The following is a 16,107-nucleotide window of genomic DNA, read 5'->3' on the forward strand; positions in this document are numbered from 1 at the left end:
CGTATTCGTATAAGGAATTCCATGATACTCATATTTTAACGTGAAATTAAAAGAAAATAAACTAACGTCGAGCACGTCGTGTCCCTTGTGGGGGACGCCATTTTGGAAATCGAATCGTCAATCCGGCAGGCGAGCAAGATTTGCATAATCGATTTGGCAAATCGTCGTGGTAAATACGACAATTAAGTGAAACCGATTAGGCTAATTTTTGCCGTGAATATGTTTGAAAAGGATCTGCAAATCGATTAACCATAATCGGTTTCTCGTAAAAACGCCTAAAGTATGATAATCATTGTGTCTCCCAAGACTAAAAAGAATATTGTTGTTTTGGCCCCACCCAAGGAATCGTGGTCGGTGGAATAATCAAACGCCTCTGAATGAATAAAGCTGAAATAGACACTAAAATAACAAAAGGATACAAGTTGTATATACCATGACTGTTATTGTTTCGAATGAGGAATGAAAATAAATAAATACATTTTGTGATAAATTGAAGTAGCTGAACGCCATTTGAGTGATTGGGGAATCCCCTGCACAAGCTACACTAAAACGAATGTTTAAAGGCTCAATACCACTCTTGTTGTAACTGAATAATATGTCCTAATCTTTATTCTGGTCAAGAAATTAATTGATGATACAAATTTCATCTTAAAACACCTAATTTAAAAAATTGGAAAAATTGAACTAAATGATTTGAAAAGCCTGACGTAAAGCTTTTCAAATGTTACTTGGATTTAAAAATATTTTTGAACCCTCTGGACAAGTAAAATAGGATTTAATGGATAATTTACACAAAAGGTAGGACACTAACACATCTAGTACTTAGAACAAGGCTATTATTTATTTTCTGGAGCTGTCAAGCCAGCAAGGGTGTTATTGTCCCTTTAAAGGGGCATTATCATGTTCCTGGAGCAACGTCCGACAGTTTTACAAAATAGTGTAACATGTATATTGATGAAATATGTTATTTTAAATATTTAATTAAACTATTTGTGCATAGTTCATCAATATGCACTGTTACAGTAGTTAAGGCGGGATCAACGTGCTAACGTGGCTCAGAATGAAGTAATTTGAATGAAATTTTCAATATTATCATTTTACATTATCTATTTTTGAGCTATTATAGCAAGAACGGTCAGCTGTTTATCTAAATCTTACATAATGTATCTTTAAATAATCAATTTGAGTATTTTCCGATAAATACACGTGACGCACAGAAATGTGTGCTCAAAATGTTGTGACGACAGTAATTTGAATATTTTGTTAGCGGACTTGTTATGGCCGCTAGGTATAAAAAGACAAGTACCACAGGTAGATTTTTGATGTTATTACTGATACATACAGATAGTTTCTATATTCAACAAATATCGAGGTTATTTATAAGAGAGAGAGAGAAAGAGAGGGAGAGAGAGAGAGAGGGGGGGTAACGTCCACTCGACTAGGTCATTTCGGGACTAACATGATTTTTGATTTTATTTGCGCGTAGGGGTCTTTAGCAGTGGGAGGAAACCGGAGGACCCGGAGTAAACCCACGAGGTTGGTGAGAGAGAGAGAGGGAAGGTGAAGGTTAGGTTTATACCACCCATTCGACACAAACAAGGGCATTTCGGGACTAATATGTGGTGCATTTTATTTCAATAATTCGCTTGCGTGTAGAGGTCTCTAGCAGTGTGTGTAGGGGGTGGGGAGGGGCATAGTTGAACCCAAGAGGTTCGACAGGCGACCCTTCTTGTCATGTACAAGTCTCGTAATTGAAATACGTTTTGGATTCATATAGAAGACTTGACCTACATTATCTGATGTCCATGCAAAATTTCCCCGTTCGCACGCACGCATTAAAATATATTTTTTTTTCCAAAGAAATAACCATGTTTTTGGTAGTCTTAAAATAAAAGAATTCGGTGTTTGGAGACACATTTGAATCTATGTGACTATGCTTTCCCATTATAAGGGGGGTTGGATGGTCGGATGGTTAGCACGTGCGCGCTGTATCATAAGGTCTATCACTGAGTCAACTGGCTTCTCATTATACGGGCTTCTATAGCAGGAAATGGTGTTACTTTAAAATAGGCCTACATTTAAAGGAAGATAAACGGATAGGGAAGAAAAAAACGTAGTTATTATCTTTTGTAATTTGCCGAAAGTGGAAACATTATGTAATTTATCAATGTATTCTTATCCAAAATATTACTGTTGTTAATAGCAACACATACAGGTAAAACACACGCTTGACATACGAAAAGTCAATGACCAGGTAATGTCATGACATGTCACCGTTCATTGAAATGATCAGTTTCATAATGGTGTCAAATAGTAGACCGATTACCTAACCTGTCGACTAAAGTGTGTGTGTGTGTGTGTGTGTGTGAGAGAGAGAGAGAGAGAGAGAGAGAGAGAGAGGTGAGAGATGGGATTTAACGTCCATTCGACACAAACTAGGTCATTTCCGAACTAACATATGATTTGATTTTATTTCCATAATTCGCTTGCGCGTAGGGGTCTTTAGCAGTGAGAGGACCCGGAGAAAACCCACGAGGTTGGACAGACGACCCCACTCCTTGTCACGTACAACTGGGAAATCGAAACCGCGCCAGTTGACTCATTGACAGACTTTATGATACAGCGCGCACATGCTAACCATTCAGCCATCCAACCCCCCACAGAGAGAGAGAGAGAGAGAGAGAGAGAGAGAGAGAGAGAGAGATGGTGGTTTAGTATGATATTACAATATACCAACACAAATCGCTCTAAGCTGTCTGGAACCGCGGTGGTGACTAAGTAGGTAAGACGTTGGCTCGCTGGCCTATAGAGATCGCGTGTTCGATCCCTACATTGACTGATAAAATTCATTGGGATTTTCCAACGTGGTTTCCCCCCAGAGCCTTATATATAAGGCTCCGGTTTCCCCTTCTCAGTGTTGCAGGATAGAGGGCCTGACAAGGACAGCAGTCTAGTCGTTCGGGTGGGGCGAAAAATCGAGGTCCCGTTATACATTAGCGTGCACGTAAAAGATCCTTTGCCAGTTGGAATTCGATATAAGAGTTATGCCATACTGCCGCTGTCCGGGCAAAATTTCCCTCATAACACACTGTATGGCGTATTATAGGCGCCATCCCTTTATCTAAAGCCCCGCCGTTCTTCTCCAATACCTTTGTCAAATTATTTCTACAAATGAGATGTGGTGAACCAGGCAGCATATGCCTGTTCTATCTGAAAAAGATGGATTGGAGATTTGAATATCCGAGAAATTCTCCAAGACAGCGGTGTTTGTGTCTATTCTTCAAAGATTTCCAACTGTTAAGAGGCAAATGTTTGCACCGTCCCTACTTTTTAGGGGAAAAAGAAAGGGGCGTGGCCCCATTTTTCTGGTCAGGTTTCGCATCTTAAGATTCAGATGCTGCATAACAAGATTCCAGAAATAGTTATGGGGCCGGTTGCTCAAAGATCCGCTAACTTTTAACGACTCGTCAACATGGAGTTAATGGATTGTTATCTTTAACGGGGGGGGGGGGGGGTGTTGGATGGTCGAGTGGTTAGCACGTGCGCGCTGTACCATAAGACCTGTCATTGAGTCAACTGGCGTGGTTTCGAATCCCCGGTTGTACGTGACAAGGAGTAGGGTCGCCTGTCCAACCTCGTGGGTTTTCTCCGGGTCCTCCGGTTTCCTCCCACTGCTAAAGACACCTACGCGCAAGCGAATTATTGAAATAAAATTAAACCATATGTTAGTCCCAAAAGAACCTAGTTTGTGTCGAGTGGACGTTAAACCCCATTTCCAGTGTAACTTTCTATAGAACATTCTAGAGGGTTGGGGGGGGGGGGCTATTCCATTTTTCATAGGGTGTAATTATGTAATATTCTACAGACTGTGGGGGTCTGTAGGAAATGAAATGAAATGAAATGGGGTTTAATGAAGACAGGCATACGCCACACAGTGTGCTATGAGGGAAATTTTGCCCGGGCAGCGGCACTACGGCCTACTCTTATATCGAATTTCAACTGCCAATGGATTGTTTACGTGCATTCCAATGTATACACGGGGCCTCGGTTTTTCGTCTCATCAGAAGGACTAATGGCCAAAAATATTCTAGAGGGTTCGGTGATGAGGGTGGGCGCGGGGGTGGGGGGGGGGGGTCTATTCCATTTTGCATAGGATGTAATTATATAATATTCTACAGAATTTTGGGGGTCTGTAGGAAATAATGGGCCCAAATATTCTACAGTTTCTGTAGTGCAAATCCTATAATTTTCCTACAGATTTATCCTAAAATGTCTAAATAAAAATATAAAGTATTCTATAGGTTTATTTATAGTGTTTTCTACAGTAAATTCTACGATTATCTTTTTGTCCCAGATCATGTTATTTATGAGGCAAATATTGTCCCCACAGGGGCGGATCCAGAGGGGGGGGGGGGGGGTTGGGGGGGGGGGCGAAACCCCCCCTGCGCGACCCCCCTGCTCAGCTACATATTTTTTTTTGTAAATCAAAACTTTTTATTAGAAAAGTTTCTCGGCCGTGTGCTTTATCCCTTATCGTCAGATGTGGGACAGGATGGGCATTCAAAGCACGAGATAATGATATAGACATTATGTGATATCACAATTGATGCTTTGCATCCATGAAATTGAATCACAATGTCATTGTATTAATTCATAATAAAAATTGACGTCAAACGAGATGTTGAATGTCTCTGTTTAAAAAGCTCAACGTGTATGTATATACGCCAAAATGACGATAGAGACCATGCGGGAGGTGGGGGGGGGGATACATTGTCTCAGGGACCTGGCAAACCCCCTCCTGCGAAAATTCCTGGATCCGCCCCTGCCCCTGCCCCATTTGAAGGCTTTGCAGATTTGGAATATGTTTAGTACACTGTTAAAAATGGATGTAATTAAAAACTATAAGCCGTGTTAATAATAAAGTGTAAACTTTACACCACAGCCAGCGTTTTTTAAATGTAATACTTTTCCAAGGATAACCAACTAAAAGAACTACACCTAACAAGTGTAACCGAAATTCGTGACTAGTGAACACCTGAAAAGGTGTAATTGTGAGGTGTTTTGGATAAGTTACACCACTACCAAAGGGTGTATAACTATTACGGGGGAATAAATCATAGCACAGCGTTAATTTTACGGCGTTTATTGGGTTGCAAAAATGAAATCGATATTCATGGGTACTGAACACCGGGATAGGTGTAATTGTAGCCGCTAAAGGGTGTTTGAGATCAACTAGCCCTCTACAAGCGTTTTATTGCATTTACACGAACAGGTGTTATTATTTTAGGGAAACATTCCTCCGAATAAGGTGTTAATTTTACACCGTAAATTGTGTTACAAAAGTATTTGTGTAGTACAATTTTAGTGGGGTTTTTTTTGTTGTAAAATACGGCGTTGATTGCACTAGTAACACAACTATAACTCATTTTAGAGTGTTTACTCATAACGAGTAAAGTATAGATTGTTTCAGCTTGTTAAAGACGTACAATATCTTAATTAATAATTCTTAATTCAGGTGAGGTGCATAAATAAATAAACCACATTATTCAGCTAAGTTGTAAGGATATGTGTATTGATTTTTCTCTCATGATTTATATTCATTGTAAATTGATACAGATTGTCTAATTGCCCGACAGCAGTTGAATTTGAATCAGTCTGATGGGTATTTGTCAATTTAATGTCATTGTAAAATGAAGCGAAGTAGCTGACGGTCTATATGTAATCTAGGTCGGGCTAAACGCCCCCGCTCGTCCCCCTATATTATTCTTGAACTGCGAAACCGCAAACCACTTCACACATTGCCCTTGTAGATCAGCCCAGTAGCCGTTTATATTTAGTTTTATGTCGTGGCAACTTCCTTCACTAGTGTGGGTGTTTCTGTTGAAAGGTGTTTAAATATTTAATTTCGAACAAATGCTGATTCCAATCGCTCTATTTACGTCTCACAATTAACACAAAGATACTGTCTGCAGTACAGAGAGCTTGGCAAGGGACAACGTATAGTATTTCAGGTGGTACGAAAAACCGGAGCCCCGTGTACACATTGGGATGCATGTAAAAGATCTCTTGGCAGTTGGAATTCGATATAAGAGTAGGCCGTAGCGATGCAATGTTCTATGATGGAGATTTTGCCCGGACAACGGCGATACGGCCTACTCTTATTTCGAATTCCAACTGTCAAGGGATCTTTAACGTGCACGCATTCATTCTCACAGACAAAATAAATGTAATTGATTTCAAGTAATACTATATCCAAATTAACCTTACAAATCACCTAATTATTGAAAATTCTGGATCCATTCACTTAATTTGATTTAGTTTTGCTGTTATTGTTTATAATTTATGTGTAAATTGTGTGTATTGTTTATAATTTATGTGTATATTGTGTGTATTATTTATAATTTATGTTTATATTATGTGTATTGTTTATAATTTATGTGTATATGGTGTGTATTGTTTATAATTTATGTGTATATTGTTTATAATTTATGTGTATATTGTGTGTATTGTTTATAATTTATGTGTATATTGTGTGTATTATTTATAATTTATTGTTTATAATTTATTTGTATACTGTGTGTATTGTTTATAATTTATGTGTATATTGTTTATAATTTATGTGTATATTGTGTGTATTATTTATAATTTATGAGTATATTGTGTGTATTGTTTATAATTTATGTGTGTATTGTTTATAATTTATGTGTATAATGTGTGTATTGTTTATAATTTATGTGTATATTGTGTGTATTGTCCGCGGGTTTGTCCTTGGGTGTTTGTTGTTGTGTGGTGCGATCCCCTTACACTTACTACTAGAGAATGCGTTTGTCATAAGTGTTCGTCGAATTCATTACCACCACCCCCCCCCCCCCCCCCCCCAAAAAAAAAAAAAAAAAAAAAAAAAAAAAAAACACTTAAAACTTGCAAGACTCGCAACGAAGAGTTTAGTGAATCTCGAAAATCATTTTTGCACCAAACGTTCGTGATTTCTAAAGCACCCGTTCATCCTTAATATGTCAACATCCTGGTCTTAGTAAAGGGAACGACTAGTGTACGTCTTGCACGAGGCAGGGAAATACCATGTCTACTTATGTTAGTGAAACTGGGATAAAACATTGCCCTCGTCTTCAATAGTAAGTGCAGGGGGACTGCACCACACATAATTTACACAAAAACAAATATACGGACATGACACAACACGCAGAAATCACAAACAAACGAACAAACGAACAATTCAAATTAAGTGAATGAATGCATTTATATATTAGTAAAAAAACAACTCCATAATCTCAATCTGTATGCGATGTAAATAAGTTGTGTGGTTCGGATACTGGCAACTTAGCGTCTTTGGTGCAAATCTTGAAAAAATACATCATTGCATTATCTGGAAAGCTTTCAGTCCAATTATGAAATAGGACATTATTTCAGTAAAATACTAGCATTTTGGCGGGGGCGTTCGACCATACAAGCGACTAATTTTCGTTTAAAGGTAGGTAACTCTTGTTTGAAATTAAAAGTATTCCGATGCAGACCACCAAAGTTCCGACTCGAATTTTTTTCAAAACTTTCGTTCGGATGAACGCTTTCTGCCACAGACGGAACAACATCTGGCAATGCTTTGCTCCAAATCTTGTATAAAATTGACAGAGCTATAACTATCAGGAATTAAACACAAGAAGGACGGAAATAGTGAATTACCGCCTATCATGTCGCCGTCGGTGCACATTGCTAGACTAATTAATATTTCCTATTTTAAAATGATCATTTCGTTATTTTTCTACAGTTTTATAAAACATATTCTATCATATAAACCACATATAAAGAAAGCTTCTTGGCGTGATTGTGATTTTTCGGTTTTGTCTTAAAATTTTGTTTGTAGTTTGTGTTTTTTTTTAAAGAAAGTTTAAAAAAAAAAGAGTGAGTATCGAATTAGTCTTGTGGTAAACCCCCGAAGAGGTAGATCCTTGTGCTTTAGTCTCAAAGGAAAGTAGACAATGCTACTTATTCCACAAACCGTGGCTCACCCGATATAAATATATAAAATACTAGTACTTATGGTATTACACATGGAGTGGTGCAACAATCAATACAAGGGATATAACTCTTAACAACATCCTTTGGCGGAGACAGTTATCAAAACGCATGACTGATTGACTGATTATTGATTAAAGATAAATAACTCCTATTATTTCAATTAAAACCCGACATCTCTGTTAAGACAAATCATTATTATCTGATATTTCAATGTAAACATTGCGTTATCTTGGATATAACCAATGCAAGGGACACAAAAGATCTGTTTACAAGATCTATACGCATGATTGATCGATTATTGATCAAAGATAATTAATTCCCCTTATTTCAATTAAACCCCACATCTCTGCGTCTGTTTCAGTTAAGACAAATTATTATTATCTATTATTTCCATGTAGAAATTGCGTTATATCTTGAATGTTTTGATACGAGGAATGCTTTAAGAAAGAGAGAAAGAGAGAGAGAGAGAGAGAGATGTGGTTTAACGTCCACTCGACACAAACTAGGTCATTTCGGGACTAACATATGGTTTAATTTTATTTCAATAATTCGCTTGCGAGTAGGGGTCTTTAGCAGTTGGAGAAAACCAGGGGGACCCGGAGAAAACCCACGAGGAATGCTTTAAGATAATAATACCAGGTATTTTTTTTTATTTTGGATAAAGTGTGAGTATAACGAGAGAAATAAGTATGATAAGTGCCAGGGTTGCGGCGCCAGGCCCCCGGACGTAAAGCCCCACTCCCTAACAAATATAATGTAATTTTTATAATCAGTTAATTAGTATACTATTCAAAAAAAGTAGGGGATATTTGATTTTTAAGTGTTATTAAAGTCACCTAATGAAACTGACGAAGAAACAAATGACAAAATGAAATGAAGTTCACATTCATCGATTTATTCCAAATGATCGTTAGACTAAGTAAGGCACAGACTGACCATTATAAGGGTAAAATGATACCCGGGGTCAAACAGCAAAGTTACCACAGCATCACAACCAAGTCAGTAACGGGTAAATCCTCCTCTGTTTGCCAAACAAGCATTGATCCGACGTGGCATACTCCTAATGAGACGTCTAAGGTCATTTTGGTCCAGATTGTCCCATTCCTGTTGCAACGCAGCAGCAAGTTCTTGGACATTGGCAGGACGTTGTTGACGTTGACGTAACCTCTGTCCAAGCATGTCCCAGACATGCTCGATGGGGGAGAGGTCGGGACTCAGTGCTGGCCAAGGTAATGTGGTGATGTTCTGTTGTTGGAGGTAACCTGTAACGATCCTGGCCCTGTGACATCTTGCGTTGTCATCCTGGAAGATGAAACGGCGGCCATGACGTCGTGCGAACGGCACAACATGGACTGCCAAGATGTTGTCCCGGTAGTACTGGCCTGTAACACGCCCTGCAACAACATGTAAAGCCGTTCTTCCAGCAACAGTGATGCCTCCCCACACCATAACAGAACCACCCCCAAATCGATCATGTCTGATTACGTTAACGTCTTGGAAGCGCTCGTTTCGACGACGCCACACCCTCCTACGTCTGTCCAAAAAATCAACAGTGAACCTTGACTCATCTGAAAACATCACATTGCTCCAGCGTCGATTATCCCAGTGTTGACGATCCCTACACCAACGACGTCTTGCCTGAATGTGATGATCTCTCAAACAAGGGATCACGCGAGGACGTCGGGCGCGAAGGTGACCCCTATGCAGTCGATTCCGAATCGTCTGGCCACTCACTCTCACACCAGTGTCTGTTTGAAGACGAGCGCTGATCTGATTTGCTGTGATGACACGATTTCTCAAGGCCAAGGTACGGATAAATCGATCCTGGGCTTGAGTTGTCGCCCTTGGTCGACCTGAGCGTGGTCTGTCCTGTACAGATTGTGTATCACGGTATCTGGACCATAGCCTGCTTATGACAGACTGAGAAACATTCATCGTCCGCGCCACAACCGCCTGTGTTGTGCCGATCTGTAGCATGCCAAAGGCACGTAAACTTTCATTTTGGGTAAACCGACGCATATAAAAATTTGTTTTCTGGTCACTAAAACAATTAAACTGATGTTTCCACCCTGGAATTCAATGCCACAATGATTGTAACATTCAAAGTCAGAGTCGTGCAAATCTTGGGTTGGACCCCCATGATGATCCCAAGCATCACCTGCATTCCATGCGGTAGCTATTGGTGCGTTTGGGCGTCACATGTAACTGGAAATGTTTCTTCTGTTAGGTTCTATAGTGACTTTTTTCGTAGTCATTTGCATATTTTAGTATTATGCCCCCAAAATCAAATATCCCCTACTTTTTTTGAATAGTATATATATAGTAAATAAAATTGAACTTAAAGATACATTATGGGAGATAAGATAAAGAGATGGCAGTTCTCGCTATAATAGCTAAAAACTAGATAGTGTAAAGGTAATTTGCTGAAAATTTCAGTCAAATTGATCCACTATGAGCCGAGAAAGAAGCCGGTGAAATTTTTGCATAGTCTCGGTTATCATTACTAAAATCATTAATATAAACAGCATAGTCTCGATTATCCACTTTTCTGATTTAATTATCTTTGGACGTTAGCGGCATATAGGAATCTAATCCAGCCTACATCGAAGGCTAGCCTTGACATCGAGAGTTTATTATGGTCTGGATAAGTTAATTAATGTCTAATTGATAATTTAGATAACATTTCAAGCCTAAAGAAAGACTTGTAATAAGCAGATTTTGGTCTTGCATAATGCATGTTTAAATATTTTTTAATCGGATTTTATTTATTAATTTTGAAACTTTTTTTTTTAAAAAAAAGGAGTGACTACATTTCTTTTTTCAAAGTGAAAAAAAAAGAGAGAGTGAGTATCGAATTAGTCTTGTGGTAAACCCCCGAAGAGGTAGATCCTTGTGCTTTAGTCTCAAAGGAAAGTAGACAATGCTACTTATTCCACAAACCGTGGCTCACCCGATATAAATATATAAAATACTGATATTTATTACATTACACATGGAGTGGTGCAATAACCAATAACAAGGGATATAACTCTGGCCAGAAGCAAAACATTATTCGTTTGATTTTCGTATTTATTGTATTTGACCAAATTTATTTTACATGAGATGCCATCGTTAGAACTATTATGCTACGCGGACATTGTACATGTTACATCCGAGATCTGAGTCAAAGAATTTTCGTTCCAAGCACGTTTCAGCGACGACCAAATTTACCGATGCATGTACTGATGTTTGCTCCCAATGCATCCAAGCGTAAAATTTATTTGCTGTCAGCACTAACAAACACTGAGATTTTTATTAAGACGTCACTACCGTTAAGTAGTCATTTATGAAAATCCCTTGAGTGACTGCTTAATACAGATTCTACTGTTAGTATAACCAAAAGTCAGGTCGATGTGCCATAGACACTCGCTCGACAAATCTCGGCAGATTCCTGTATTAGATGCGTAGAATCTGTCGAGGTTTGCCGAATGATAGACGCTCATACAGACGGACAGAGCTCACCCAAGATTTCTACGCCGTCACCCGAATGTAGGGCAAAAGTTATTTTTAGTCTTTCTCTCCCTTTCCCTTTTTTTTGGTGAAGAAAAGGGTTTGAAAATACATTTTCTACCAGGTTTTGGTGAATATTCATGATTTTGAGGCGGAAGGATACAAGAGTTGAGAGGTTGGTTAGGTTGTAATGTAGGGTCCAAAATTGCATGTTTTCTTGTCTCTACTTCCAGCTTGTGTATCTCAAGTTTTCCATGGTGAACCTCATACGTGCTTTTGGGCAAGAAGTCGCCACATGTTGCTCCATCTGTGGTAGAAAGCGTTCTACCCAACGAAAATTTGGGAAAAAGTTAGAGCCGGTCTAAGAGACGAGAATTAACGTTAAAGTCAATGGGCAAATGTTTAGTGATCTGTGGCCTGTCTATGTGTGACAGGCTGAGACTGATATGCCTTAGTTTTGAAAATATGAAGATTAAACTCTCAGAAAATATGAATAAAATATTTTGACTACTGAAAAACCAAAAAAAGTTAAATTTAAAAAAAAAAAAATCAAAATTTAGAGAAAAATTGTGATTTTACTGCAAATTTCTCAATTTTCAGTTTTTATTTAATTTCTAATAGTAAGAAAAATATTTTAATGCCTAATTTTGGCTTATTCAACCTCAGAAAGCACAGATACAGTGAACAGTATTGTAATTTCACCAAATTTTGTCTAAAAATCAAGAATATTCACAGAAAATCTTTGAATTCCCCCCATTTCAATGTAGAAATCAATCCTTTCATGACTACTCAAATGAGTCAAAATGTCTAAAATGCATCTGATTTTCATTGCTAATATAACTTAGATGGGATCTACAAGTTTATCAGGTTTAGAAATAGCCCCAGCTTTCCTACAGAAAATTAAAAAATGGTAAAACTGAGTTAATAATGTACAGCAGATGGGTTTGTACAAAATGTTCAAAACGGGTTGGCTCAATTTTGCTACTGTTTTACCCAGAACAAGCATTTTTTTCTTCTTTGTAACATTAAATTCTTGCATTTCCTTCACGTAGAAAGCAATATTCCAGTCTTTCTAGCCATTTTTAACTCCACCAATTCCTTAGGAGAGGCTATAAATGCCCCACCCCACCCTTTTTATTAATGTGTTTTGAGAAATTTAATTGCACCTGTGTTGACAATTAAATGATAGTAATTGGAATTTGTGGTTGAATTACAGCTAGGAATGTTGTTTTTCACTAATATATAGCTATTTTGTACATTTCAAAGATTTCTAAGCCTTTTTGTTTAAAGTCAAACTTAGAACCCAGAGACATGTCAGGCCAATGAGACCACACCCTAATATAAAACTGGTGTAGATGTGTAAATGTCAGCTTAATGTTCAATATTTTCTTATCAAAGTCTAGGATTTGTGGTGATTGTTGCATTTATGTTACTTATAGAACAGTTAAATGTTAATATTGCTCCTTTTCAGGCCTCCTTCATCTTGTCAACTCTGTCATAATTACTTTTTGGACTTAATTTTTTCAGGCAATTGATGTAAAGGTCCAGACATCTTGCTTCAGCACAAGAATTGCAATAAAGATTTGTATGGTGCCTCTGAGCCTTGAGATGTTGAAAACATTGAAATTTTCCCAAATTTGTGAAAATTGTGTATTCTGTGACCCTTTTGTTAGAGAGGGGTGGTCATAGACCAAATATGGCATTTTTTTCTTTCATCAAGGCCTATTTTTAACCATAATTCATATTTATTGCACATATTTTAGTTTATATGTACATATGTTAGCCAGGGATGGTAAAACATAGCTATTAGACAGATTGCTTTGATGATGTTACTTCTGCAACCAAAGATTAGATTCATTCAGTCAGTGACATATTTAGGGGGTGGGGATACATGTTTAAGTATAGATCACTAATATTACAATCAATGAAGCTGATTTGTGATTTTTCTGTTTGTATATTGGCCAGGATTTCTAAAAATATATCCCTTTTCGGTCTGGCTATCTAAAAAGTGGAAAATAATTGGGGGGTTTTTAAAGATGCTACATGTAAATTTTGTACATTTTTCATGACATGGCAGTAAAAAATTATATTTTTGAAAAAAAATCCAGCTTATGAGTGTTTTCTGTGTAATTTGTTTGTAACTTTTCTAATTTTTTTACAGAACTCAAATACTGCCTTTAATAAGAAAGATTTTTAAATTTTAGCACAAAAGGCCCATGGACCTGAGATGCACTACTGTACATAAAACGGCATGTATACTTAAAGGGCCATCATTTTTGCAGTTATTATTTGATTTTGATTTCCTTTCACCGGTATGTTACCAGAACATATGGGAAGCATATAAAAACGACTTTTTGGTGATACCTGAAGTTTCACCCCTATATAGGACACAGCTCACCAAATATTTCTACGCACGAATGTAGTGCAAAAGTTATTTTTAGTCTTTCTCTCCCTTTCCCTCCCTTTTGCATGGCGATTTTTGTTGACTTGTTGGTGTAGAATCGAAGAAAAGGGTTTGAAAATACATTTTCTACCAGGTTTTGGTGAATATTCATGATTTTGAGGCGGAAGGATACAAGAGTTGAGAGGTTGGTTAGGTTGTAATGTAGGGTCCAAAATTGCATGTTTTCATGTCTCTACTTCCAGCTTGTGTATTTCAAGTTTTCCATGGTGAACCTCATACGTGCTTTTGGGCAAGAAGTCGCCACATGTTGCTCCATCTGTGGTAGAAAGCGTTCTACCCAACGAAAATTTGGGAAAAAGTTAGAGCCGGTCTAAGAGACGAGAATTAACATTAAAGTCAATGGGCAAATGTTTAGTGATCTGTGGCCAGACGGTTCTTGATCAATGACTTGGTTAGAGCACTCGGCTAACCTCGACGGGTTCCGGAACACTACATCTAGCCTCGGCTGTATGACGAAGTCCGCAATTGGAACTACCTTCAAGTTCCCGGATTACCAACGACGTTGCCCGGTATGACGACGCCTGTGAAGAATGTTTTATCATACAAAGATTTGAAAATCTGAAGCTGTTTTTCTCTCAAGTTTATCCGATTTTCTCTAGACAAGGACAAGTTTGCACTGAAAATTCTGCACACTCTTCGAACGACGCAATTGTTACAACTTCTTTCTAAAAGCGGCAAGCTTTCCTAATAACTAAACTGTATATCACTTATCGTCATATAGCCAAGGCTACATGTAGGGTACTGGAATCTGCTGAGGTTTGCCGAGTGTTGTTTAGAGCTAAGGGTTCGGGCCCCCCCGTGCGAAAAACAGTGTTTTCGATGAAGAATTAAAGTGTATCAAGCTTTTGTACCCTTATACTGTCCAGAAAAACACCCATTTTCTCTCAGTGCTGCAGACCTAAAGTGCCGCACCCACAAATAATATAAAAATCAATAAAATCTGTTTCAGAAAGAAAAGAAAAATGAAGTTAATGTGAGTTATGTCCCTTGTATGTAGATTGTGTATCAGTGGACACACTGAGCAGTTGCCCGAGGGCACCATGAGCATATAAGGGGCCCCATGTTAATCTATGTATGTTAGAAAGGGACCCCGTGTACTGCTTTGTCAAAGACGACCCAATGTGGATCCCAGGTGAGTCGTGGTTCCGTGGTTAAGTGCATTTCTTTCCATTGAGACTAAAGCAGTTTGGAGTCCTCTCCTAGAAGAATATCAAATTCAACTGCTGGGGGATACCCCAAGAAATAACTCGATACTCACCATTTTATATCACTATGGCGGATCCCTTATTTTCCCAAATTGTAAAAATAACAATGGCCTCTGTTATTCTGTTTGTAAATAAATTGTAATACTAGTCAAATTAAACTGCCATGCATGGGATACCTGAGAAATCTTTCATTCTACATATTCCCAATCGTAAAAATCCAGAATCCTTTTAGGCATAACGTTTTTGAGAGAGAGAGAGAGAGAGTCTATAGAGGTCAAAGGTTGATTGAAGACATCTCATCCAACAAACAAAAAAAATAACAAAAAAGAAAAAAAAAGAAATTAACATATAAAATCCTATGAAATTGATAAGTTTATTATTCACCCATATCAAGAGGGTCAAGTCATTTTAATTATTATATCGTAACTCTATATTATTGTTTATGATGCTGAGATTGTATTGAGATTTATGTATTGCAATGTATATTTGTTTTACTAATACCCTACTACCTTAATGGGGTGTTCACTACAATAAATATCTTATCTTATTTTGTTTCCCAATTAGTATTTGAAAGATACTTTGTAAAAGCCCGGCTAAATCTATTTGTTAAGGCCAGGTCAACTTTTGTCAAGTTAGCTGTAAATAAGGTTAGGGAACGTGATTGTTGGCGAGATTGTAGGTTGGGTTTAAGGTAAGCATTGGGACTAGGTCCAGGGTTAGAGTTAGGGTTGGGATTAGTGCAAGCCCTGTTTTACATCTCGTGACCCATGACGAATCCCCGGTTAAAGTGACAAGGAGTTGAGTCGCCTCTCCAACCTCGTGGGTTTTCTCCGGGTCCTCCGGTTTCCTCCCACTGCTAAAGACCCCTATGCGCAAGCGAATTATTGAAATAAAATTAAACCATATGTTAGTCCC

This window comes from Patella vulgata, chromosome 7, assembly GCF_932274485.2.
Source record: "Patella vulgata chromosome 7, xgPatVulg1.2, whole genome shotgun sequence".
Classification (NCBI taxonomy): domain Eukaryota; kingdom Metazoa; phylum Mollusca; class Gastropoda; family Patellidae; genus Patella; species Patella vulgata.